General features: G+C 50.9%; 1 protein-coding gene across 8 annotated transcripts in view; it reads left to right on the forward strand.

Moving 5' to 3' along the window:
• Positions 1-236: 236 nt before the first annotated feature.
• Positions 237-24,822, forward strand: part of LOC129557897 (F-box-like/WD repeat-containing protein TBL1X) — a 258,767-nt gene continuing 234,181 nt past the window's right edge. For 4 of the 8 annotated variants that reach the window (XM_088833980.1, XM_088833981.1, XM_088833983.1 and 1 more), the window contains exon 1: positions 238-518. The gene's annotated coding sequence lies outside the window, so the exon portion shown is untranslated. Of the gene's footprint in view, positions 519-24,822 lie in introns of all 8 variants that reach the window. The other 4 variants (XM_088833985.1, XM_088833986.1, XM_088833987.1 and 1 more) reach the window with 2 other exon arrangements.

Here is a 24,822-nt window from a genome sequence, read left to right on the forward strand (position 1 = left end):
AGCGCGCAGGAGCCCCGGGCGGTGGGGGAGGGCGCGGGCCGGGGGCGGCGATCGGGGGCCCCGGGCTCCCCTCCCCCGGCGGCGGCGGCGGGGGCGGGCGCAGGCTGGGGGCGGCGCCCAGGGCCGTCCTCCCGGCCGGGGTCGGCGTTCCGGCGGCCGCTCCCCAGCGGAGGTCACTGGCCGCGCCGGTCCCTCCCGCGTCCCGCCCTCCGCCGCCGCCGCCGCCGTTCCCCCCTCCCCGCCCCGTCCTCCGCGCTCGGCAGCGAGGAGCCGCCCGCGCCCCCGCCCCGCCGCCGCCGCCGCCGCCGCAGCGCCCTCGCCGCCATTCGGCACCCGAAACTTTCCAGCGCGCGCGCGTCTCGGGGACTCGGCGGCGGCGGGGGGCGCGGGGCGGGGGCGGCTCCGGGCGCCGGGCCCTCGGCGGCCGCGGCGCGGCCCGGGCTCGGCGGCGGCGGCGGCCGGCGGGGCGCAGGCTCGGAGCGGCGGCGCCGGACACAAGTTGCGCGGCTCGGGGCGAGGTGAGTGCGCGCGCGGGGCTCGGCCCGGGCCGGGCGCGCTGCGGAAACTTCTCTCGCTCGGGGTATGGGGGAGGCCCGGGCCCGGCTCATTCCCGCCCTCCGAGGGGGTCAGGCCGGCCGCCCGGGGACCCCCGTCTCTGGTAGGGGGGCGGGGGTGCAATGGAGGGGGGGGCCCGGCTTCCCCAAGTGTCCCCCGGGGGCTCGGGCTGGGGTGCTGCGCGCGCTCCCTGCAGGCTGAACAATACCCCGCTGGGGCCGCTCCCCCAAAGTGGTGCCGGCGGGTTGGGGGGGGCGGGCGGAGACTTGAGCGGGGGGGAAGGGGCGGCTTCTTTGTTTTGGGGAGGGGGAGGTGACCGGTAAGTTTTGGCGAGGGGGGTGGGGGTGGGGAGCGCTCCGTTGGTCCCCCCCCCCACCCCGGTGCCGCTTTTGTCTGCCGGGCCGGGGGCTGGCCGGGCGAATGTGCGCGGCCGCGGGGATTCCCCCCTCATGGGGGCGGGGAGTCCCATTCATCGCCCCCCCCGGGGGCGCGGGCCGGGACCCAGGGGGGCGCGCAGCGGCGGCGCGCGCAGGGCGCACTGAGTGGCGGGCGAGGCGGCGCGGGCCCGCGGCGGTTCAGTTTCTACGGCGCGGAAACTGTCAGGAAGTGGGGAGGTCCCCCCAACTTGCGCCCCCACCCTCCCAGCCCGGCCCGGGCGAGGAGAACAGGGTGGGGACCACTTGGGTGGGTGGGAGCGGGCGTCCCTGGGCGATCTACCGAGCGCGCCCTTGGGGGTAGGCGGCTGTAGACCTGTTGCGCCCGGTCTGGGGGGGAAGGGTGCCCCGAGATCCGCGTGCCAGGCGGTGCTTCCTCCTCCCCATCCCCCACCCCGCCACCTTCCCGAGGGGACCTCGCCCACGGCGGTGGGGGTGGCCGGTGCTCGGAATGGAGTGGGGCGCGCCATCGGGGGGTCGCGGGCCACCGGAGGCCGCCGGGGACTGTGACACTTGGGGGTCTCTAGAGACCCCCGCCCCGCCCCGGGCGCTGGGACTTCACGTGCGTTGCCCGTGCGCGGCAGGGGCCCGCGCGCCCAGGATGGTTTTAAGGCACGGCCTGGCCTTTCTCCGCGTCCGCTGCAAATTCCACGAAGTTAAAAAGTCCGAGGTGTGTGGGTGGTGGTGTTGATTTTTTCTCCCTCTGGTCGCCGATGTTGTAGCGCGGAACCGCCAAAGAAATAGAAATCCGTCTCCTCTATTGCTTCTGCCGCGGTTTGGGCTCGCTTGGTTTTGTCACGTGCGGCTTGAGCTGACTTCTTGGAGGTTTTTCTATCCTGACGCGCCGCCTGAGCCCCTAGGTTATAACCTGGAAGGCGAGGGGCGGGACTCCAGCCTGGCGGGTGGAGGCGAGGGGGTGCTGATGGCTGGGGAGGCTCTGGTTAAGTCCAGCCTGATCCGTGGCCTCGGGGGGGGGGGGGTAGCAGATGGTGGACGGTCTTCTGCAAAGTTTAGTCATTCCTAGAAAAGACGCGATCGGGTGGGGGTGGGGGAGACGTCGATGATGGAAACCATTGAGACTTGAAGACGCTTTTCGCGCTAAAGGGATGTTCAGATATCTCGGATGTTCTGCAGACTGCCGTGGAAAACCACCCAGCTGGGTACCGAATCCGGAAATGAAAGTTTGAAGTCCCATCCCTTGACCCACGTTTTAAAATGGCCCCTGGAGGATCATTCTGCGTGAAGTTCCTTAACACACACCTGTGGAACAGCCCATGAAGACTCTAAGGTGTTTTTTATTTGGTGTGCTGTGTGAAGCAAGGAGGTTGGCTCTTTTTATTCCAGGGCTTAGTCACTCCAGATATAATCAACACCCGCCCTGCTTCCCAATCATTGAAATCTCACCCCTGGAGCCTGAGTCTCGCCCCTCCTGCAAGTTGGGGTATTTTAGTTAAAGTGCCTGCACTCAACCCCCTTTGAACCAGAGGAGCCTCAGTGTGTCATCGGTGATGACTTCCTGAATGTACCTGGGTGGGAGGTTTGTAGGTTTCAGTGGTAGGCGGCCAAAGACGGGTGTAGAGCCCCTGAGTCCAGCTCCGTGGGGACACGTAAAACTGCTTTTGCTGGAAAAGCAACCTTTGTCCCCATCTGGCCTGAGCTAGTGAAACAGCCCACCCTGACATTCTGCTCCGCCATTGACCTTGAAGTCCTGCCAGTTTTCTGAGTGTCCTTTGCTATATGTGTAAAAATAAAAACGGGAACCCGAGATCACGGTACTCATTGGGTAGTGCAGGGGCAGACAGGAGGAACCATTATGTGTTAAGTTTTTTTGAAAACGTCGAGTTCGCCTGTAAATTTTCACTTTTGCTCTGGTGCGGATAGATTCATCGTCCTTTGGTTGCTCGAATGCCACGCACTGAGGATTTTACAGGCACTTAACGCCCTGTGTGCAGCAATTATTATTTCCATTCAGCTGCAGAAGGCAGTGACTTTGCTTGTGTATGGTGGAGGGAAGATTGTTTGATTCCGGAAACCCAGCTCTGAAGCTTGGTGGTGTTTTATCTTACTGTGTTGACATGGGGTGAATGTTCCCATTTGAAGACAAACTTGTTCAATTACAGAGAAACACGCTTTTTCTCCCCCACACAGAATCTTACATTGAACTCTATTTATATAACCCTAGATTTCTCAAGCAGAAATCATGAAAGGTCAATCACAGTGGCAGCACTGTTTTGTCCATTGCTTAATTATCTGGTGTGGTAACCACTGCCCACCTGGGCATATTTAGATTCCGGTTAATTAAAATTCATTTCATAATGGTGTTGTTACTAAACTGCCCAGTTGTGTTGTTTCAGTACTCTGTCCATAATTCAGATACTCAATAGATGTGTTTAACTGGAGGGGGGGGGTCTCACCATTTTGCAACAGTGCAGAACTTGAAGAAAGTCCAATTTGGGAGTGGTGCTCTGTAGTTGGGCTTCCTTAGTGGCTCAGTGGTCAAGAATCCACGTGCCATGCAGGAGACTCAGGTTCGATCCCTGAGTTGGGAAGATCCCCTGGAGGAGGAAATGGCAACCCACTCCAGTATTCTTGCCTGGAGAATCCCATGGACAGAGGAGCCTGGTGGGCTACAGTCCATGCGGTCGCAAAGAGTCGGACATGACTGAAGTGATTAAACACGTATTCTACAAGTAAGGATCTGTAAAGAAAACAGTAAAGAGTTAGCCTGCTCCTTGTGGGAGGAGGGGAGAGGCTCTCAGAGTTTTAGACAGTTTACTGGTCAGTTCAGTCGTGTCTGACTCTTTACGACCCCATGAACCGCAGCACTCCAGGCCTCCCTGTCCATCACCAACTCCCACAATTCACCCAGACCCATGTCCATCGAGTCGGCGACGCCATCCTCTGTCATCCCCTTCTCCTCCTGCCCTCAATCTTTCCCAGCATCAGGGTCTTTTCCAGTGAGTCAGCTCTTTGCATCAGGTAGCGAAAGCAGACCTTTAAAGGAAAAAAAAACATTTCAGCTAGCAAGTCACCTGGGAAACTGATTTCAGTGAGATTGACCACTGCGGTTTTAAGATTGAGATGGTGTGGATCACTTCTGAATTAGAAAACCAGGACTCCAAGCCGGAGTCTTCGTGAGGATTCAACTTTGGAAAAAGGGCGTTCCTCAGTTTCCCCTTCTGAAAAAAGCCAGTCCCCACGTTGCCTGTCCGGGCGTGCTGTGGCCAGCATCCCTTGGGCTCTCAAGGTGTTGCCAACAGTGTGGCCCCATGTAGCTGATTTGAGAGGAGAGACCGTATCTGATAACGCCCCTCTTTTCCGTCCCCCAAGCCAAGTTTATGTTCTAAGTTTTAACGTGTCGAGGGCAAAATCTTCTGTATCAAGAAGGCTGACAAGGAATCCTCCCTGCCGATGACACTTCACAATGGTCAGTGTGTTTTTAACAAGTGGCTGAATGGTGGCCGTTTCTTGTACACCGGTCTCTGCGTCAGGATGTTATTTTTAATTCCTTAGTTTATACATTCTTTGCATAATCTTCTGCGTTTTTTTTTTTAATAACCACCGATCAGAAATTTTACTTGTAAATCGGAGGGGGGGGACCCAGTTTTGCTTCTGGGAGAGAGGTGACTTCCCAGATGGCCCCTTTGTACCATTTGTCTCAGCCTTTGAGACACCCGGAATAGTCAAGATTATTTCACTTCCAAAGTCGCGAAACGGGTTCCAGCAGGGGGAAGCCAGACCCAGAGAAAGCATCTTACCTAGGTCCTGAGTGTCAGGAATTCACAGCCTCCCTTGGTGACCCATTGGGAAGAAGGGCTCCTCACCCCAACCCTGGGGATGCCCCCTTGCCCAGCTCTTGTCCAGGAGCATCACCAGTTCTGACCAGGACCAGGGGACCAGCCCGATCGCACTGTCCTCTGAAGCGAGACCCCCACCCCCCACCCCAGGTGTGGTGTCTCCTGTTTTCTCCTTTAGAAAAGTACATGACCTGCAGTGATAAGCTGTTCCTCTTTCGGCACTGAGACACTTAAAAAAATAGCGTTCAATCAGGAGGCAAGACTCAAGTCATTTTGTAAACATGCTTAAGTTGAAAAGATGATAAACCTTTTTTTTTTTTTCTTTTTTTCCATAACTATTTTTAGTCTGAAGGAAGTAACTGGAAGCCAGTTGTCCCCTTGGGGCTGGCCCTCTCCCCCCTATCCATCCTTCCCATGGGGCTGGAACAAACAGATGGGCCTGGCCACACCAGCAGCCAAACCAAAAGAAAAGCTGGGTGTGGGAAGGGGCAGACGGAGTCCATGTGTTTTTTTAAAGGGAAAAGGAGAAAGCGAGTTTAAAACTTCAGGGGGGAAAACAAATGCAGGCAGTAACAAATGTGCTCCCCAGCAACTTGACCCAAGGTGGTTGTAAGCTCGCAGAGGGGATGGCCTCCTGCAAGCTCTCCTGTGTGCGATCACCACCATCAAATATTTCCTGGCATTTCTCTGCAGGACGGAAGGATGCAGGTGTGAGCTGGAAGCCATGGAAAACAATTTACTTGGAGCAAACGTATGTTTGGAAACAGAGGGAAGGTTACTTCCGTCTTAGACTGGAAGTTGGGTACCATGTCCACGGGTCTGGTTAGCTCTTGGAGGGTGGAAAGGAGCCATGAAGCTTTGGCTTTCAGGTTGAAGAGAAACACAAGTCTTAGCAGGTGAAGGCAGAGGACATGGTTGCATATGGAAACACTGTCTTCAGCATTTGTACGTGGGAAGCTCATTGTCCTGAGTTCAGGCATTTTCATCCCCTACACTGTTTGGCAGTGTCTGGAGACATCTGCGGTGGTCACGTGTCGGGCGTGAGGGGACGGTGGTCTCCTTGGTGGGCCCACGGATGTTGGGTCCCCTCCCACGGCGCTCCTTGGTACAGAGCCACCCCCAAAGAAGGACCCGGCGCCGAGTCCTGAGTCCTCTTTTGGTCCGGGGCCAGTAGGGATGGCGGGACAAGGTAGGCATCGGGTGCTGTGGTCCTCGCAGGCCGTTTTAGGATGCTTTAGAAGGAAGGGATGGAGAAGGAAATGGCAACCCACTCCAGTGTTCTTGCCTGGAGAATCCCAGGGATGGGGGAGCCTGGTGGGCTTCCGTCTATGGGGTCACACAGAGTCGGACACGACTGAAGTGATTTAGCAGCAGCAGAAGGAAGGGAAGACAAGGGAACAGGCGGAGGTGGCCAGCTGGATGGCCTTTGGGGACCACAGAAGCTGGAGGGGCTTGGGGGGCCGGGATGTGTTCACCCCCAGGTCAACCCCCGCTCTGCCTTCAACCCCAGGCTTTTCAGAGCCCTCGAGGCTTTGCACACCTGTACTGGGCTCCTTCCTTTGGGTTTTGCTGATGTGGCTGCAGATTTGCCCAGGTCTTGCTCTCAGTCAGCTTCTGGGAACTTTGGGTATTTATCGTGGCGGGGGGGGGGATGTGGTGAGGGCGAAACCCAGCACCTGTCTGCTGTTTTCAGACCCTCCCAGGGCCCAGGGCCGTGTGGGTTAACCTGGACTGGGGGGGCCGACCTCCCATCACTGGGCGTGCTCCAGAGGGCGGGGGGATGGGTCCCCTACTTGCGGGACTCAGGCTGGGTCCCCTCTCCTGTGACTAGTGGATTAGTGGACAAGGCCTGGGGGGCTGCGGGGCTGGGGACCTGCAGTGAGTGGGTGGGGGTCACCCCTGGCACCCAGAGTCTGGTCCCTGTGTGCACTGGGGTTCCCCAGAGCCAGCCTGAAGCTCCTTCCTCTGGAAGCCCCAGGGGAGCGCCAGGCACACCCGGCTTGGGGGCCTTGTGAGCTCCTGGGGGTCACCGGGCAGGGCTCTGAAGGATATCCGGTTTGAGGCCAGCTCACCATGAACCGATGTCGCCTTTGGGCATATCAGTGGCCTCCCCTGGCCGTAGTTTTCTCATGGTGAGAGAGACAGAGGGAAAATCAAATGTATTTCTCAGGCTTGTTGTGTTGACAGACAGGGTTATCACCATGCTTAGAGGCTGGTGTGCTTATGTCTTAATCTCCTCTGAAGTTGGGAGTGGCTGGGGACGCATCCAATAATAACAAGAATACTATATCTTTATTCCAGTGGTCTCCGGCAATTGCCTACTTGCTTTCCCTGTCTTTTTCTCTCCTCTTGAGTTAAATTTCAGGGCTGGCATATGCGTGTGTACACACACACAGACACAGGCTATATATAGATACACATATACTCTGTGAGTTTCCCAGATTTACTATATGATGGAGTTTGAATTTCTGCATGCTGAAATGTCTGTAACCAGGACCAGGAAAATCAGGGGGAAAAGGGAAAGGGAAGTTGCTCAGTCGTGTCCGACTCTCTGCGACCCCGTGGACTGCAGTACGCCAGACCTCCCTGTCCATCACCAACTCCTGGAGTTTACCCACACTCATGTCCATCGAGTTGGTGATGCCATCCAACCATCTCATCCTCTGTCGTCCCCTTCTCCTTCCGCCTTCAATCATTCTTCCCCAATATCAGGGTCTTTTCACATGAGTCAGTTCTTTAAACAAGGTGGTCAAAGTATTGGAGTTTCAGCTTCAGCATCAGTCCTTTCAGTGAACACTCCGGACTGATTTCCTTTAGGATGGACTGGTTGGATCTCTTTGCAGTCCAAGGGACTCTCAAGAGTCTTCTCCAACATTACAGTTCAAAAGCATCCATTATTCAGTGCTCAACTTTCTTTATAGTCCAACTCTCACATCAGAGTACATCACGCTAAATGCCGGGCTGGATAAAGATTGCGGGAGAAATATCAATAACCTCATGTGACACCATGTTTATGGCTGAAAGCAAAGAGGAACTGAAGAGCCTCTTGATGAAAGTGAAAGAGGAGAATGAAAAAGCTGGTTTAAAACTCACTGTTCAGAAAACTAAGATCAGGGCATCACTTCATGGCAAATAGATGGGGAAACAGTGGAAACAGTGGCAGACTTTATTTTTTTGGGCTCCAAAACCATTGCAGATGGTGACTGCAGCCATGATATTAGAAGATACTTGTTCCTTGGAAGAAAAGCTCTGACCAACCTAGATAGCATATTAAATAGCAGAGACATTACTTTGTCGACAAACATTCATCTAATCAAAGCTATGGTTTTCCCAGTAGTCATGTATAGATGTGAGAGTTGGACCATAAAGAGAGCTGAATGCCTCAGAATCGATGTTTTCGAACTGTGGTGTTGGAGAAGACTCTTGAGAGTCCCTTGGACTGCAAGGAGATCCAACCAGTCCATTCTAAAGGAGGTCAATCCTGGGTGTTCATTGGAAGGACTGATGCTGAGGCTGAAACTCCAATACTTTGGCCACCTCGTGCGAAGAACTGACCCAGTGGAAAAGACCCTGATGCTGGGAAAGATTAAAGGCGGGAGGAGAAGGGGACGACAGAGGATGAGATGGTTGGATGGTGTCTCCGACTCTGTGGACATGAGTTTGAGCAAAGTCTGGGAGTTGGTGATGGACAGGGAGGGCTGGCGTGCTGCAGTCCATGGGGGTCGCAGAGAGTCGGATGTGACTGAGCTAGTTAACTGAACACTTGGGCCAGTGTGTTTTCCTGAGAATCGTTCCGCACCGTGCTTATCAGAAGCAAGGAAAAAACACACTTAGAGCTTCTTAATACTTGGAAGAGATCATAGTGAGAAAATGTCAGGCGTCCTGTTGTGTTAGCTGCCTAACATTTAGTCTCTTCTTATGCCGGGCAGTCCTTGCTGCGAGGTCAGTTGAGGTGGGACATTTTTTGGGGGGCCGCGTTCAGAGACTTTTCTCCAGCAGTCCCGCGGAGAGACATTGAATACATTCCGTATATTCGTAGCTCATGTCTTGAGTTTCAAAAGCTGGACTTGCCTTTTCGAGGCAGCGGTTTTCCCAGTGGGTTAATGCTGGGGCCATAAGGCAGGCTAAACATAGCCACTTGTGCTGGCATTCGCTTGTCGTAGAGATAAAATTCCTGCAGCTGTGTTTCTCTGTGGTTGCTGACCTACATTCTACCTTGGGTCGTCATTTCACTGTCTGATCAAGTGAGACATGGCGTGTTCTCTTAGGACACGCCTTCGCCTGTTTGGCCGGGCGAGTCCTGCCTTGGGCTTCTGTTGAAGTCACTGAACCTCTCTGTGTCCTCAGGTGTAGCGTTGAAGGTGTTGGCGGAGCTCGCCGTGAAGCCTCTCCCACGTCTTGAGTGTGCGGATACTAATGTGGAGAAGGAAAGACTGCTTCAGTGTTGACGATGGCTCTTTTTTTTTTTTAATTAGTTGCAGTTTTTTGGCTGTGATGGGTCTTTGTTGCTCGTTCCAGCGAGCAGGGTCTAATCGTCAAGTTTCTCGTTGCGGTGGCGTCTCTTGTTGCAGAGTAGGGACTCTGGGGTGCTCGGGTGTCAGTGGTTGGAACTCAGGGGCTCAGCACTTGTGGCCCTAGGCTTAGCTGCACTGTGGCCTGGGGGATCTTCCCTGGCCAGGGATCGAACGCGTTTCCCTTCCATCACAAGGCGGATTCTTAACCACTGGACCACCAAGGAAGCGCCTGTCTTTTTTTTTTTTAAACACTTTTATAGGTTAAGAGTTCAGTTCAGTCGCTCAGTCGTGTCCGACTCTTTGCGACCCCATGGACTGCAGCACGCCAGGCCTCCCTGTCCATCACCTACTCCCGGAGTCCACCCAAACTCACATCCATCGAGGCGGTGATGCCATCTAGCCATCTCATCCTCTGTTGTCCCCTTCTCCTCCCGCCTTCAATCTTTCCCAGCATCAGGGTCTTTTCCAATGAGTCAGTTCTTCCCGTCAGGTAGCCGGAGTACTGGAGGTTAAACATCCATTCTTCCAATGAATATTCATGACTGAATTCCTTTAGTATGGACTGGTTGGATCTTCTTGCAGTCCAAGGGACTCTAAAGAGTCTTCTCCAATATCACAGTTCAAAAGCATCAATTCTTCGGCACTCAGCTTTCTTTATGGTTCAACCCTCACATCCATACATGACTGCTGGAGAAATCATAGCTTTGACTAGACGGATCTTTGTTGGCAAAGTGATCTGCTTTTTAATATGCTGTCTAGGTTGGCCATAGGAGCAAGTGTCTTTTAATTTCATGGCTGCAGTCACCATCTGCAGTGATTTTGGAGCCCGCGAATACAAAGTCTGTCACTGTTTCCATTGTTTCCCCATCTATTTGCCATGAAGTGATGGGACTGGATGCCGTGATCTTTGTGTTTTGAACGTTGAGTTTATGGTGGTTTTATATTAACTAGCAGTTTGGGAGAACTGTGTGTCATGCCTTGTCATATTTCCTATGATTGAAATAGGCAATCCTCAACATTGCTAAGTCAGTTGCCTACTTAAAAAAAAAAAAAAACAGCCCTGTAACATTTCAGAGGACACTCTAGGCTCTGAATAATTCTTAGGAGCGTTGGCATCTTCTCATCTCGCGAGACCCTGTGAAAGAAGCAGAAACGATGCTCAGGGCAAAATTCACAGTGTTTATTCTTGTCAAGAGTGTCTCTTGCCTGGAATTCCTGTCATTTATTCCTGTCGTGGTGTGTGTAGCTGGAATGCTAAAAAGGAAACATGAGAGATCTCTTTATTTACTTCTCTTAAGCCCGAAGATGACCCCAAATAGCCATCCCCCAGCACTTTGCTTTCTGGAACAGTTGCCACCAACCTGCCCCATCTATCCCATCCCCCACCCCCGTTTCCCCCCGCCCCACACCTCCTCCACCAACTTGATCAGCCGCCCTGTTTTTCCAAGCCTTTGGAGACTTCTGTGACCCGGATAGCCAGCCTCATCCATATTGGAGCAAGGCTGTACGGAAATGGCCATTCCCGTCTTGGAGAGCTGGACTCGGAACTGTTACAGACTTGCCTCTTGCCATCCAGCTCTAAGGTGTCTCTGAACATCCATATCCACTTTGCAAACGTTTCTGTTAGTTTAAGCTTTTCTGGGAGATGGAAATGTGGGCAAAAGAAGTTTGTGTGATGCCATGCTGTTTCTTAAATCAGGATCAGCAAATACTTTGATATGGGAAAGACCTGGTAAGTCGTGATGAAGGACTGGAGAAAATCCTGTGTCACTGAGCAGTAATTTTTGTTTCTGGTGCGTCGTGAGTGATTCTTCAGTTCAGTCGTGTCCAACTCTTTGCAACCCCATGGGCTGCAGCACGCCAGGCCTCTCTGTCTATTACCAACTCCCGGAGTTTGCTCAAACTCATGTCTGTTGAGTCGGTGATGCTGTCCAACCATCTCATCCTCTGTCGTCCCCTTCTCCTCCTGCCTTCAATCTTTCCCAGCATCAGGGTCTTTTCAAAAGAGTCAGCTCTTCGCAGCAGGTGGCCAAAGGATTGGACTTAGCCAGGTCAGCTGTACCCTTCCAGGTACCCTTGTTATCTTAACATGCGTTTGAAGACGAGAACTGAGAGAGGAGAGTCTGCGTCACGTCCGTCGTGCCGGTTATCCAGACGTTAATTCTCAGCATCTATAAAGTTAGCAGGTGGTTGCTGCGTTTTAAGTTGAATTTCAGAAAAGCAGCTGAGCAGAGAATTGATTCATTTTAGGAGACAGGTTCAGGTTGGGTCCTTGCTGAGGTGGTTTTTCCAACAGAACCTTATCGGGCATTTTAATCCCTTGAAACTTGACTGCCAACTCCGTGTTGGTTAAAGACTCAGGTATTCACGGTTATCAGCGTAAGAACCACGGTTGCTCGTTTCTGACAGCTGCAGGTCAGTCTTGGGAGACACGCTTTGGTTTAGCTCCTGATTTGATCATGTAAAAAATAATCACGTTAGGTTTGTGTTCCTAAGGACGCACGATGATTCTGTGCCAATTTCAACAGTTTCCAGGGATCTGAAGTGCAATTCTTCAAAAAGCTTTGCCAGGAGAGACAGCGGTGGAGGGGCACCTGGCCCACAAGTTGGTGACAATGAGAATTAATGATCTCACGTGTCCAGGGCATGACAAGAGGTGGTTGTACACCGGCTGAGAACAAGCGGAGGAGTTTATGGAAATGGAACGTGCCTGTTACATTTCATGGGCCTCTGACTCTGGAAACCCAGAGTCTCGACATTTAGTTGGGGCCGAGGGGGACACAGATGCCTTGTTTCCACTTTTAATTCCCGAAGTGGACTCCTGAGAAGTGAATTTCATCTCTGGTAGGTGCTTTGTGAGATTTTCTGGAGTGCGGGAAGAAACTTAAGTTTTTTTTTTTTTTTTAAATAGTGATAAAATGTCTGTGGTCTGTGGAAAATGCAGACAATGTTAGTTGAGTGTTACCTCTAGTTAATACTTAGAGGAGTTGGGGTTAATGCTTCAGTGGTTTTGACTGAGAGGTGTATGGTGAAAAAGTGTCTTACGGATCACTGGTGAGGTCCTTAGAGGTGCTGGAGGAAAGAAATAAGGCCCTGAATAAAGGCGGGCACAGATGGAGTCTGTGTGTGTGTGTGTACACACGTGCGTGAAGTGACGGAGGCCTGCCACCTTAAAGAGCGGACCTCCCCCCGGGGGTGCAGCTCTTAATGATGTCATTTGGAGAAGACGGAATATACAGTGATAGGGTACTGTACACAGTTTGGGGCTTCTGGGTTTTGCCTGCTTTGAAAGCTGAAGGACGATTTGTGTTTCGGAACCAAATGACAGTATTCCCAGTTGCAGGTGCGTGGGGAAACTTTGGAACAGTGCTGTGTTGTTAAAGCATTTCTCAACGCCTCGGTGTTTTCATAGTCACTTAATTCTGTCTGTAAATCGGCTGCTCTCATTGGCGGATGCCCTCGGGGTCTCCCAAGAACCAGGCTTTGCTTTTTTTTTTTTTTTTGTGGAAGATATGATTCCAACTGCACAAGACGTTAGGTAGCGCTAGAACAGGCTCGTGATACAAGCCTTTGTTTGCCTTCACTCTGGCTGTTTATATTGCGTTTTTTTCTTTTTTTCCAAAGAGACATTTCATCCATCATGGTTGTTTATATATATATATATTTTTTTTTTGCACATCACTTGAGAGGCTTTTTAATAGAGAAAAGTGTCACTTTGGTTGATGCTTGTTGGCAGTGTTGCAGAGAGTAAATAAATAACAAGTTATAGTTATAACCCAGACCGCACTGTGGGCCGAGGAGGTGAGACCTGGGACTCACCTCCACACTTCAGGTCTTTGCCTGAGCTTCAGGTCGTTTTCTGAGAACGGCTGAAGCTTCCGTTTGCAGGACGCTGAAAGCCGACTGCAGGTAGTTCCCGGGTTTCCACAGCAGCTGTTGTGTTTGTTTAGCTTGAGGTGGTTGAGGTGTCAGCTTCGGGTTTTGTGTGTGAGTTGTGGTGTTCGAGCGTCGTGTCTCTCTTTGTGGCTTCTGAGTTTGCCGTGTAGCTTTTGTGAGTCCAGGAAGGCAGAGAGCCAGCCCTGTGCACACAGGACGCTGACAGCTGACCATGCTCTTGTTATGTACGATTCGGGCTGGTCAGGATCCACTCAGACATTCATTTGTCCTTGGGTAAACACCAGTCCATCCTAAAGGAAATCAATGGAATATTCAGTGGATATTCAATGGAAGGACTAGTGCTGAAGCTGAAGCTCCAATGCTTTGCCTACCAAAGAGCTAACTCATTGGGAAAGACCCTGATGCTGGGAAAGATTGAAGGCAGGAGGAGAAGGGGACGACAGAGGATGAGATGGTTGGATGGCATGACCGACTCAATGGACATGGGTTTGAGTGAACTCCGGGAGTTGGTGATGGACAGGGAGGCCTGGTGTGCTGCGTTCCATGGGGTCTCAAAGAGTCGGACAAGACTGAGCGACTGAACAACAGCAGAACTGATGCATTTAATTTCTTAATGAAGAAAACAGAAGTAGTTTCTTTTATGGTAATATTCAGAAGAAACAGGAAGTAGATTTTTTTTTCTTTTCTTTTTTTTTTTAATTGAACCTTGTGTCTTGCAGGATCTTAACCACCCCCTAACCAGGGATAGAATGCAGGCCCTTGGCACTGAAAGCTTGGAATCCCAGCCAGTAGACCTCCGGGGAATTCCCGGGAAGTAGAATTTTTGACGTCTATATTATGTCCCTTTGTCTCTGCTCTCCAGAGATTAGTGCTTGAAGCTCCTGTAACAAATGTGATTTGATGAAAGTCTTTGGGAATGTACTCTGTCTGCCCCATCCTTGATCATCTAAGAGGCGAGAGATGCTTGCACAAACTATTTTGCTTTTAACTGGATGCCTTAAGCCTTGCCCGGGTCCTGACCCTCCCCCAGGAGGGGTCTCAGTTTCAGCAGGAGGGGTCTTCGTTGTGATCCCCAGACACTCTAGCTGTGGTGCACGGGTTTTGTTGCTCCACAGGGTGTGAGAGCGTACTTCCCTGACCATGGATTGAACCCCTTGTCCCCTGCATTGGAAGGCGGATTCTTAACCACTGGACAGTCAGGGAAGTCCTGGCGTCCCAGCGTCTTATTGCAGACAGGTCAGCTCAACACCGATAAGTCGCTTCAGCTTTGGACAGGAATCTTTTTTTCTCTTTTTGTTGTTGATAACTAATAATTATTCGTTTGGTTATTTGCGAGCCAAATTACGCTAAGTAATATTCAGAGATGTATCGGAGGATAACCATATCCTGAGATTGCTCGAAGAAATGGGTATTAAAGTTGATTTTATTTCCTGAATGTGTGCCGCAGGTACCCACGAAGTGCAGAGATCTATGTATATGTGTCCGACTCTTAGCGATCCCATGGACCATAGCCTGCCAGGCTCCTCTGTCCATGGAATTTTCCAGGCAAGAATCCTGGGGTGGGTTGCCATACCCTCCTCCAGGGGATCTTCCCCACCCAGGGATTGAACCTGAGTTTCCTGCTTTGGCAGGCGGAGTCTTTCTAGCACTGCGCCACCAGGGAAGGCCAAGATCTATGTCTACTCCCGGGGAATTAGAGTCACAGGTGTGGGAAGCAGGAATTTAGACGAATAGAAGCAACAGAAAGTAAGACCCAGCAGTATATGGAATATCTGTATATGCTAACCTTTGAGGGAAGATGTAAACAAACATATGAGTTGTGAATTACCATCCACGAAATTTCTATCAAGGAAGGCCATTACTTCTAGGGACGCTTGGGTTTTGAAAATGAACTATTTTCATTTTCCCACAGAAATAAAAATCCATTGCAGTTCAAATAATTGTATGTGAAGCTTTACGATTGGAAATCTGAATTTAGCAACATTATATAACCCCGGTTAATTACATTAGTATATTCAAACTAAATATTTATAGACTAAGATTAGCTCATGGAAGTGTTTCTTTTCTCTCTCAGTACAGCTCATATCCACCCAATCGTTAATGGATTCTAATTGCCTTGTGTATTTTATTTTTTTATCATCCTGTATGTGTTTTCCGAGAAGTTAGTTGAATAAAACCAGAGACTGTCTGTTTTCATGACTTCCCAGTTCATATTTAAATCTAAAATGGTCCACAGAAGCAGCTGTCCCTCGTGAAGTTTAATTTTCTCAGTTCCTGGCCCAAGAGAAGGGGTCAGCTCGGGTCCCATTCGTCTGGGTGGCGTTTGCTTTAAGGGAAGTTTTGGGTTTGATTCATTGTTTGCTATCTACAAGTAAATGTTCAACCTCCTTGAATTTCCTGTCGTGTTTGCTTTTCCATTGAATGTTCTATATTTGGACCGCAAATGTGTTTTTTCTGTGTGGGTCTCTGATGGCCCAGATGTTCCTCAGAGTGAAATTTCTCTCTGTACACACTGCTGGCGTTGGGCAGTTTGCTTGTTGGGTCGTTCCTAGAACTGAGTTGGACACATTGTAGATTCAGGTTGGGCTTGTCATTGCTTCTGTGGGTTTTGTTTGCGTTTGCCATCCATGTTTGCTTTGCCTTTGGGTGACTGTCATGGCTGCCTGAGGTGATTCGTTTAACACAGAGCTCTAAATCCCATTTAAGACCACGTTGGTTTTCTGCAGCAGTGTTGTTGAGGGGAGTCATAACTTTGCTGTTCAGTCGCTCAGTCGTGTCTGCCTCTTTGCAGCCTGATGGACTGCAGCACGCCAGGCCTCCCTGTCCATCACCAACTCCCAGAGTTGACTCAGACTCATGTCCATCCAACCATCTCATCCTCTGTCATCCCCTTCTCCTCCTGCCTTCAGTCTTACCCAGCATCAGGGACTTTTCCAGTGAGTCAGCTCTTTGCATCCGGTGGACAGAGTATTGGAGTTTCAGCTTCAGCCTCAGTCCTTCTAGTGAATATTCAGGACTGATTTCCTTTAGGGTGGACTGGTTGGATCTCCTTGCAGTCCAGGGGACTCTCAGGAGTATTCTCCAACACCACAGTTTGAAAGCATCTATTCTTCGGTGCTCAGCTTTCTTTATAGTCCAACTCTTACATCCATACATGACTACTGGAAAAACCATAGCCTTGACTAGATGGACCTTTGTTGACACAGTAATATCTCTGCTTTTTAATATGCTGTCTAGGTTGGTCACAGCTTTTCTTCCAAGGAGCAAGCGTCTTTTAATTTCATGCTTGCAGTCACCATCTGCAGTGATTGTGGAACCCCAAAAAATAGTCTGTCACTATTTCCACTGTTTCCCCATCTATTTGCCATGCAGTGAAGGGACCAGATGCCATGATCATAGTTTTCTGAATGTTAAGCTTTAAGCCAACTTTTTCACTTTCATTTTCATCAAGAGGCTTTTTAGTTCCTCTTCACTTTCTGCCATAAGGGTGGTGTCATCTGCATATCTGAGGTTATTGATATTTCTCCCGGCAATCTTGATTCCAGCTTGTGCTTCTTCCAGCCCAGCGTTCCTCATGATGTACTCTGCATATAAGTTAACTAAGCAGGGTGACAATAGACAACCTTGACGTACTCCTTTTCCTATTTGGAACCAGTCTGTTGTTCCATGTCCAGTTCTAACTGTTGCTTCCTGACCTGCATACAGGTTTCTCAAGAGGCAGGTCAGGTGGTCTGGTATTCCCAACTCATTAAGAATTTTCTAGTTTGTTGTGATCCACACAGTCAAAGGCTTTGGCATAGTCAATAAAGCAAAAGTAGATGCTTTTCTGGATCTCTTTTGCTTTTTTGATGATGCAGCAGATGTTGGCAACTTGGTCTCTGGTTCCTTGGCCCTTTCTGAATCCAACTTGAACATCTGGAAGTTCATGGTTCACACCGTTTAAGCCTGGCTTGGAGAATTTTGAGCATGACTTTGCTAGCGTGTGAGATGAGTGCAATTGTGTGGTAGTTTGAGCATTCTTTGGCATTGCTTTTCTGAGGGATTGGAATGAAAACTGACCTTTTCCAGTCCTGTGGCCACTGCTGAGTTTTCCAAATTTGCTGGCATATTGAGTGCAGCACTTTCACAGCATTATCTTTGAGGGTTTAAAATAGCTCAACTGGAATTGCATCACCTCCACTAACTTCGGTGGTATCCGCGACTCTCTGTGACCCCATGGACTGTAGCCCGCCAGGCTCCTCTGTCCATGGGGATTCTCACACTGGAGTGGATTGCGGTGCCGTCTTCCAAGGGATCTTCCCAACCCAGGGATCAAACCCATGTCTCCTGCATTGGCAGGTGGGTATTTTTTTTTTTTTTAACCACTGGTGCCACCTGGGAAACCAACCTCATGTTCTGGGTGGGGGACGGTCAACCTCTGAGCCCCCTGAGAAGTTCGGATCCCTACCGGGGCCCCTGCCCTCCCACCAGCCTCTTCTCCTCTTTCCTGCCTGTCACAGCAGGGGTCTCCCTGCACCCCTGAAGCTCCTGTTTCTACCCTGGGGCAAGTTGAGGGGACCTCTTCCTCCTCCCACCCCTGCAAGCCCGCCTTGCTTTCGTGGGTGGCGGGCCGGGGAGAGCTTCCAAAATGCAAGGCTTCTCCTCTGGACAAATCCTGTTGGTTTCTTTCTTTCTCCCATTCTAAGCTCGCTCCTTTGTCTAAGATCATATACGTAAGGATACGCTGGTTTCCCCTTCATTCAAGCGAGGCGGACTTGTAACTTCCTCCTCGTCCTACTGCAGAGTAAGTAGGATTAACCGTCCACGGTGGGATGCTGTGGATTCTGTCTCTGGTGTGTTCAGCAGTAGTCTTGTCTGGAGAATCCCATGGACGGAGGAGCCTGGCGGGCTACAGTCCACGGGGTTGAAAAGAGTTTGATGACACTTAGCGACTGAGCACGCAAGCACATGTTAAGTGTGAGCTTTGATCGGGTTTCTCCTACTTTTGCTGTGATTGTGGTGTGGTCTCCCAGACACGCACATATGAAGATAACACGTATTTCCATGGCTTCCAAGTTTCCCTGTGCCCTTCTGCAACCTCCGCCTCTCCCTCCATCCCGTCTCCAGATAACTACTGGTGACTTTCTCTTATTAGGTGGGTTACTTTGCAGTTCCTAGAATTCTATCTCGGTGAAATCATGCACTATGGACTCATTATTGTTGCCTGGTGTCTTTCGCGCCACGTAATGACTTTGGGCTTCATCTGTGTCGTGGCCTGTGTTGCTGAGTCTTCCCTTCTTATCGCTGGGGGAGGAGGATTCCATCGGGGACTTCGCTGGTGGCTCGATGACAAAGAACCCGCCTGCCATGCAGGAGATGTGGGTTCGATCCCTGGGCTGGGAAGGTCCTCTGAGAAGATCTCCGGGTTGGGAAGATGCTCTGGAGAAGGGAAATGGCAACCCACCCCAGTACTCTTGCCTGGAGAATCCCCATAGACAGAGGAGCCTGGTAGACTACAGTCCATGGGGTCGCAGAGAGTCAGATGTGACTGAGCCTGCATGCAGGATTCCATCGGTTGTGGACGCACCACCGTTGATCCATTCACCTGTTCTTGGACATTTGTGTTGTTCTCCTTTTTTTTGGTTATTATGAATAGTGCTATTGTAAATATTTTTGTGGCTGTTGGAGTGGTTCTCAGACTTCATCATGCACCAAAACCCTGTACACGGCTTTTGAAAACACAGGTTGCCGGGTCCCTTCCCCAGAATCTTGGAGTCAGTACATCTGGGCAAAGCCACAAAACTACATTTTCAGCAAGTTCACAGCTGCTGCTTTAGAGGGGCTTCCACTATGTAGACGGTAGAGAATCTGCTTGCAATGCAGTAGACCTGGGTTTGATCCCTGGGTGGGAAAGATCCCCTGGAGGAGGGCATGGCAACCCACTCTGGTATTCTGGCCTGTAGAAACCCATGGACAGAAGAGCCTGGCAGGCTACAGTCCATGGGGTCGCAAAGAGTGGGACACCACTTAGCGACTTTCACTTTCCATGCCTTAGAGGAAGTCTTTGCAGAGTTGCATTGTTACCCGTTTGTTGCGTGCTTCCACAACTTCAGTCGTGTCCGACTCTTTGGCGATCCTGTCCACCAAGCTCTCCTGTCCGTGGAATTCTCCAGGCAAGAATACTGGAGTTGGTTGCCATTCCCTTCTCCAGGGGATCTTCCCGACCCGGGGATCAAACCCGCATCTCTTAGAACTCCTGTGTCGTCAGGTGGGTTCTTTACCACTAGTCCTACCCCTCGGTTACTTGTTCCACGTATTTCTCTCCTAGATGGTTCCTTGTCTTCTAACGTTGCTGATGGGCTTAATCACCAAGCTTCCCATTTGTGTCTGGTTGGATGTGTTGTTCTGTCCTTTTGGCTTCCTTGTGTCTAAAGGGGCTAATGCCAAGGACAGCTCGGGGTGCATGGATCCGAGTGCCGGTGTCGCCCAAAGGCCAGCCGTGATTCCCTCCCACCCACCGAGGCTTGTGGGCTCTGGCTTGGGCCCTGTCTGCTGTTGTGGTTGCCAGGGTCGCCTTGGAGGAAGCAGTTCAAGTGCAGGTGGGACAGGCTTGGACCCAGACCCTGGGCTAGGGGTGCCCCATGCTGCTGGGTCTCCTGGAACCTCAGGGCTGCCCGCCTGCCTCTCGTCTCACAGGGAAACAGTGTCCATCCTTTCTCCCAGCTGAAACAGCCTGTCCCAATCCAGAAAAGCGGATTTGACTTCCTGCTTGCTCCTCAGGAATCCAGTCTGCATATGCTCACTTGGATCAGCCAGAAGTTACCACTGGACGCTGCCATAGCCAGTGTATTTATTGCAATTATTATTTATTTTGGGGAGAGAGAATACGTCCTCCGTAGAATTGTTCGTGGTTGGTGTTCAGCGGCTAAGTTGTTTCCGACTTTTCGCGACCCCGTGGACTGCAGCACGCCAGGCTGAATTTGCTCAAACTCACGTCCATCGAGTCGGCGATGCCATCCAGCCATCTCGTCCTCTGTCGTCTCCTTCTCCTCTTGGCTTCTGTCTTTCCCATCAGTCGGGGTCTTTTCCAGTGAGTCACTGGACTACGAACTGTTGCTTTTGCACAGTCACCTCCCTGCATTTGATCATGCACCCCAGGTCTTCCCACTGGGCGCCCCAGTCCTTTCCGTAAACCACCTCGGGTCCCAGTTTGCTGCTGACCTCTGCTCGTGCGTTTCAGCGTCTTGACGGCAGAGTCAGTTGGTGTGCAGCATTCCAGGCTTGGTAAGTAAACTCACCTCCTTGGGATGGTTAATTTTTTTTTTTTTAAAGTTTGCAGTGTCTCGTAATCATTGGCTCATATCCTCTGGGTTGTTTCTTCTTCCTTCTCCTTCTCTTTTTTTTTTTTTAAATTATTTTTTAAAAATATGACATCTCTATTGAGATAGAACTCACCTAGGGAGAAGGGGACGACGGAGAATGAGATGGCTGGATGGCATCACCGACTCTGTGGACATGAGTTTGAGTGTACTCCGGGAGTTGGTGATGGACAGGGAGGCCTGGCGTGCTGTGATTCATGGGGTCGCGGAGAGTCGGACACGACTGAGCGACTGAACTGAACTGAACTGAACTGAGCATGCGAGTGTCTCATTCAAAGTGTGTAACTCACTGCTTTCCTGGTGTTTTTCTGAAGTTGTGCAGCCATCACCGCTGTTTGAGTTCAAGAGCATTTTTGTCACTCCAGAGAAAACCCCACGTGCATGAAGCGTCTCTCGGTCCCCCTGTGTCCACCCAGTCCCTGGCAACCACCGGTGTGGGCTCTGTCTCTCTGCATCGGCCTGTTCTGGAAACTTCCGATCAGTGGGATCATGCAGTGCGCAGCCTTTGCTACCTAGCTTCCTTCGCGTCGCGTCATGGATCTCAGGTCTCTGCCGTCGTGCGTGTTGTGCCAGCTCCTTGGTGAGCCGTTTGTGGCGTCTCCAGGTGACGGAGCAGGGCTTGGGGGTGGCGGTGGGGAATTGGGGTGGACGCAGCGTACAGGGCTGGGTCAGCGCCTCCTCCGGCCCCTCTTAGTGATGCTGAGATGCAGACTGCTTCAGCAGTGAGCGATGTCTACAGAACCCTTTCCAGTTCCGCTCCCACTCGGGCGGAAACCAGAACCTGCTTTCCCTTTCTCTTGGTTTATTCCCTCTCGTCCCCTAAAGATGGGTGGAGAAAACCAGTTTTATTCAATTAAAGCTGCACCTGCTGACCGTCTTTTTTCAGCTTCAGTGGTTTGGGAGAGATTTTGTGTGTGTGTGTAATTTTTTTTTTTAATCGGAGGACAGTTGCTCTGCAATACTGTGTGGTACATCAGCGTGAATCAGACACAAGTTTACATATATTCCCCCCGCCCTCTGGGACCTGCTTCCCTGTCCCGCATGCCACGCCTCTAGGTCATCCCGGAGCACTGAGCTGAGCTCCTTGTGTTGCGTAGTAGCTTCCCATCGGCTCCTTTACACGTCAGTGTGTCTCTCTAAGTGCACCCCACCCTCTCTTTCCCCTGCTGTGTCCCGCAGGTCTGTGCTCTGTGACGGCCTCTCCGTCTCTGCCCTGCAGACAGGATCATCAGTGGCCTCCTTCTCGACTGCATACACACGTGTTCATCTGCCCTTATTCTGTGCTGCGTTTTTGGGTGACGTTCTGCAGCATCCTTGCCAAGGCGTTGGAAGCCTGTGTTTACCACGAGGCTGCCGTGAACTTGCTCTGGGCTCACGGGGTTCCAACCAGCCATCGGTGGTTTCTGAGGGCTCCCCGAAGCCACAGTGCCAGCTTAAACTGAGATATAGTAGCATAGTTGTCGCTTTAAGGAGTTTATAAACTTTCTGTGTGGGGCCAGAGTTTCCACTCTGGGGTCAGCTGGGAGAATCTGGAGGCTGGTTTTTCTCAAACTATCCATGGGCGCAACTCTCTACGGCATCCATATCTCTAACAGAGGGCTTCCTCTTAGGAACTAAAGTGAAGTGAAAGTCGCTCAGTCTTGTCCGACTCTCTGCGACCCCGTACACTATCCAGTCCATGCAATTCTCCAGGCCAGAGTACTGGAGTGGGTTGCTTTTCCCTTCTCCAGGGGATCTCCCTGACCCAGGAATTGAACCTACGTCTCTCGCATTGCCAGTGGATTCTTTACCAGCTCAGCCACCAGGGAAGCCCAAGAATACTGGAGTGGGTAGCCTATCCCTTCTCCAGCGGATCTTCCCAACCCAGGAAATCGAACCGGAGTCTCCCACATTACAGGCGGATTCTTTACCAGCTAAACTACCAAGAGCTGAAGGTCATGTGTTTTCTCAGTTGATCTTGTAATTGACTGTGCTAGTCCCCTGTCACTCTGGGACAAATGACCCTAGACTTCCTGGCTTGAACAACTCAACTTTATCATGTTACGCTTCCAGAGGTCACAAGTTCGAGGTGAGTCTTAACTGTGTCGAGGGGGTCCACGTGCTTTTCCAGAGGCTTTCGGGAAGAATGCACTCCTTGCCTTCTCCGGCTTCTAGAGGCCTCCTGTGTCCCTTGGCTCAGGGCCCCTTCCTCGTCTTCAAAGTCCACAGCGCTACCTCTCTGATCACTCTTCCGTGGTCACATGTCTCCGACTGCAGCCTGGAGAGATTGCTCACTTAGTGGGGGTCTCATGTGCTCCCCGCTGCCCATGATCTTTAACTTTAGTGCTTCTCCAAAGTCCTTTTTGCCACACATAGTCGTGTTGTCACAGAGCCCAGGTATTAGGGCATGGGACTCTCAGGGGGACTGTTATTCTTACTCCATTGGCAGTCTTTTCGTTCAGTTCAGTCTCAATCGTGTCCGACTCTTTGCGACCCCATGGACTGCAGCAGGCCAGGTCTCCCTGTCCATCACCTACTTCCGGAGTTTACTCAGACTCATGTCCATTGAGTCAGTGATGCCATCCAGCCATCTCATCCTCTGTCACCCCCTTCTCCTCCCGCCTTCAATCTTTCCCAGCATCAGGATCTTTTCCAGTTAGTTCGTTGCATCAGGTGGCCAAAGTATTGGAGTTTCAGCTTCAACATCAGTCCTTCCAGTGAATACTCAGGACTGATTTCCTTTAGGATGGGCTGGTTGGATCTCCTTGCAGTCCAAGGGACTCTCAAGAGTCTTCTCCAACACCACAGTTCAAAAGCATCTATTCTTTGGCGTTCACCTTTCTTTATAGTCCAACTCTCACATCCATACATGACTACTGGAAAAACCATAGCCTTGACTAGACTGACCTTTGTTGGCAAAGTAATGTCTCTGCTTTTTAATATGCTGTCTAGGTTGGTCATAGCTTTTCTTCCAAGGAGCAAGCGTCTTTTAATTTCATGGCTGCAGTCACCATCTGCAGTGATTTTTGGAGCCCCCCAAAATAAAATCAGCCACTGTTTCCCCATCTATCTGCCATTGAAGTGATGGGACCGAATGCCATGATCTTAGTTCTCTGCAGGTTGAGTCTTAACTGGGGATGGGGTGGTTGGTGGTGGGGTGGGGTGATGGGGTAGAGGTGAGCAATCATGTACCCCCACCCAGGGACATTCAGCAAGGTTTGGAGACTTCAGGGGATCTTGTGGGCAGAGGCCACGGATAGTGCTCAGCCTCTAAAAATGCATGAGTTAGCTCCCCACGAGGAGTTACCTGGCCTGGGGTCTTCATGTGCCAGCCTGGGAGCCCTGCACAAACGCAATTTCCAGGTGACTCTTATGCACTTTGCAGTTGGAGCACCGTGTCTTGCAGTATAGTCAGCACTGGGAACGGCAGTTGGCAGTCCTTTGCATGTAAAGACATAAAGCCCTCCCCGGGAAAAGGGGGTTGTTTAATAGTCTCAGAGAAGGCTGTATGCAGGCAAGTGGAAACCTGAGGATCTTGGCTAGCTCTCTATGATTTCTTTGACTTATTCTTACTGCCTTCATACTGCATCCATCCTTTTAGTTTTATTACATTTCTTTCTTTCTTTTTCTGTTGCCCAATCTATTTAATACATGGACCATTTATTTGGTGTTGAAAAATCTGTTTTTTATTAGATTTACATTATGAGCTTAATTTTTTTTTTTCCTCCTCCAGGTGGCCTTTTGCCAGCTGTTTCTCTTATGCATGTATTTTCTTTTTCCTTGTCAGTAAGATTGCAAGTCCTTGACAGCAAAGATCATGCCTTTTAGGTTTGCTTTCTGGTCTGCAGCACATCAAGCATATGGTTGTTAACGTCAGTTGCTAGACGCGTCCGTCGAAACGCGCGTTGTGTCCTGTGGTTAAGGCTCGTGTACCAGACCAGCCTTTTATATCTTGCTGTTGATTCCGGTTCCAATCTTTGCGGGCTGAGGGGTTAGCCTGTTGATATTCAGGTGCTAAGTGGCAGAAAGAAGCCTCGGACCTCATTTGAGGAAGGGAGAGGCTGACAGCCTCATTGCTTCTCCTACGCAGGAGTTGTTTTATTTTGGTGATTGAAATGTTGGAGGTGTGAAAAAAAATGAAATGAAATCGGGTTATGTGGCTTGCTGGCAGGACAAGCAGAGGACAGAGAGTGATTCGATGTCTCCCTGGACCACATGTGCCTTGCACATCGGGCCGATGGAAGATTTCTTCTAAAAAGCCATCTGGGGAAGCATTTGCCTCTGAAAG

This window comes from Moschus berezovskii, chromosome X (genome assembly GCF_049115385.1).
Source record: "Moschus berezovskii isolate FMDL1 chromosome X, NW_MosBer_1.0, whole genome shotgun sequence".
NCBI lineage: Eukaryota > Metazoa > Chordata > Mammalia > Artiodactyla > Moschidae > Moschus > Moschus berezovskii.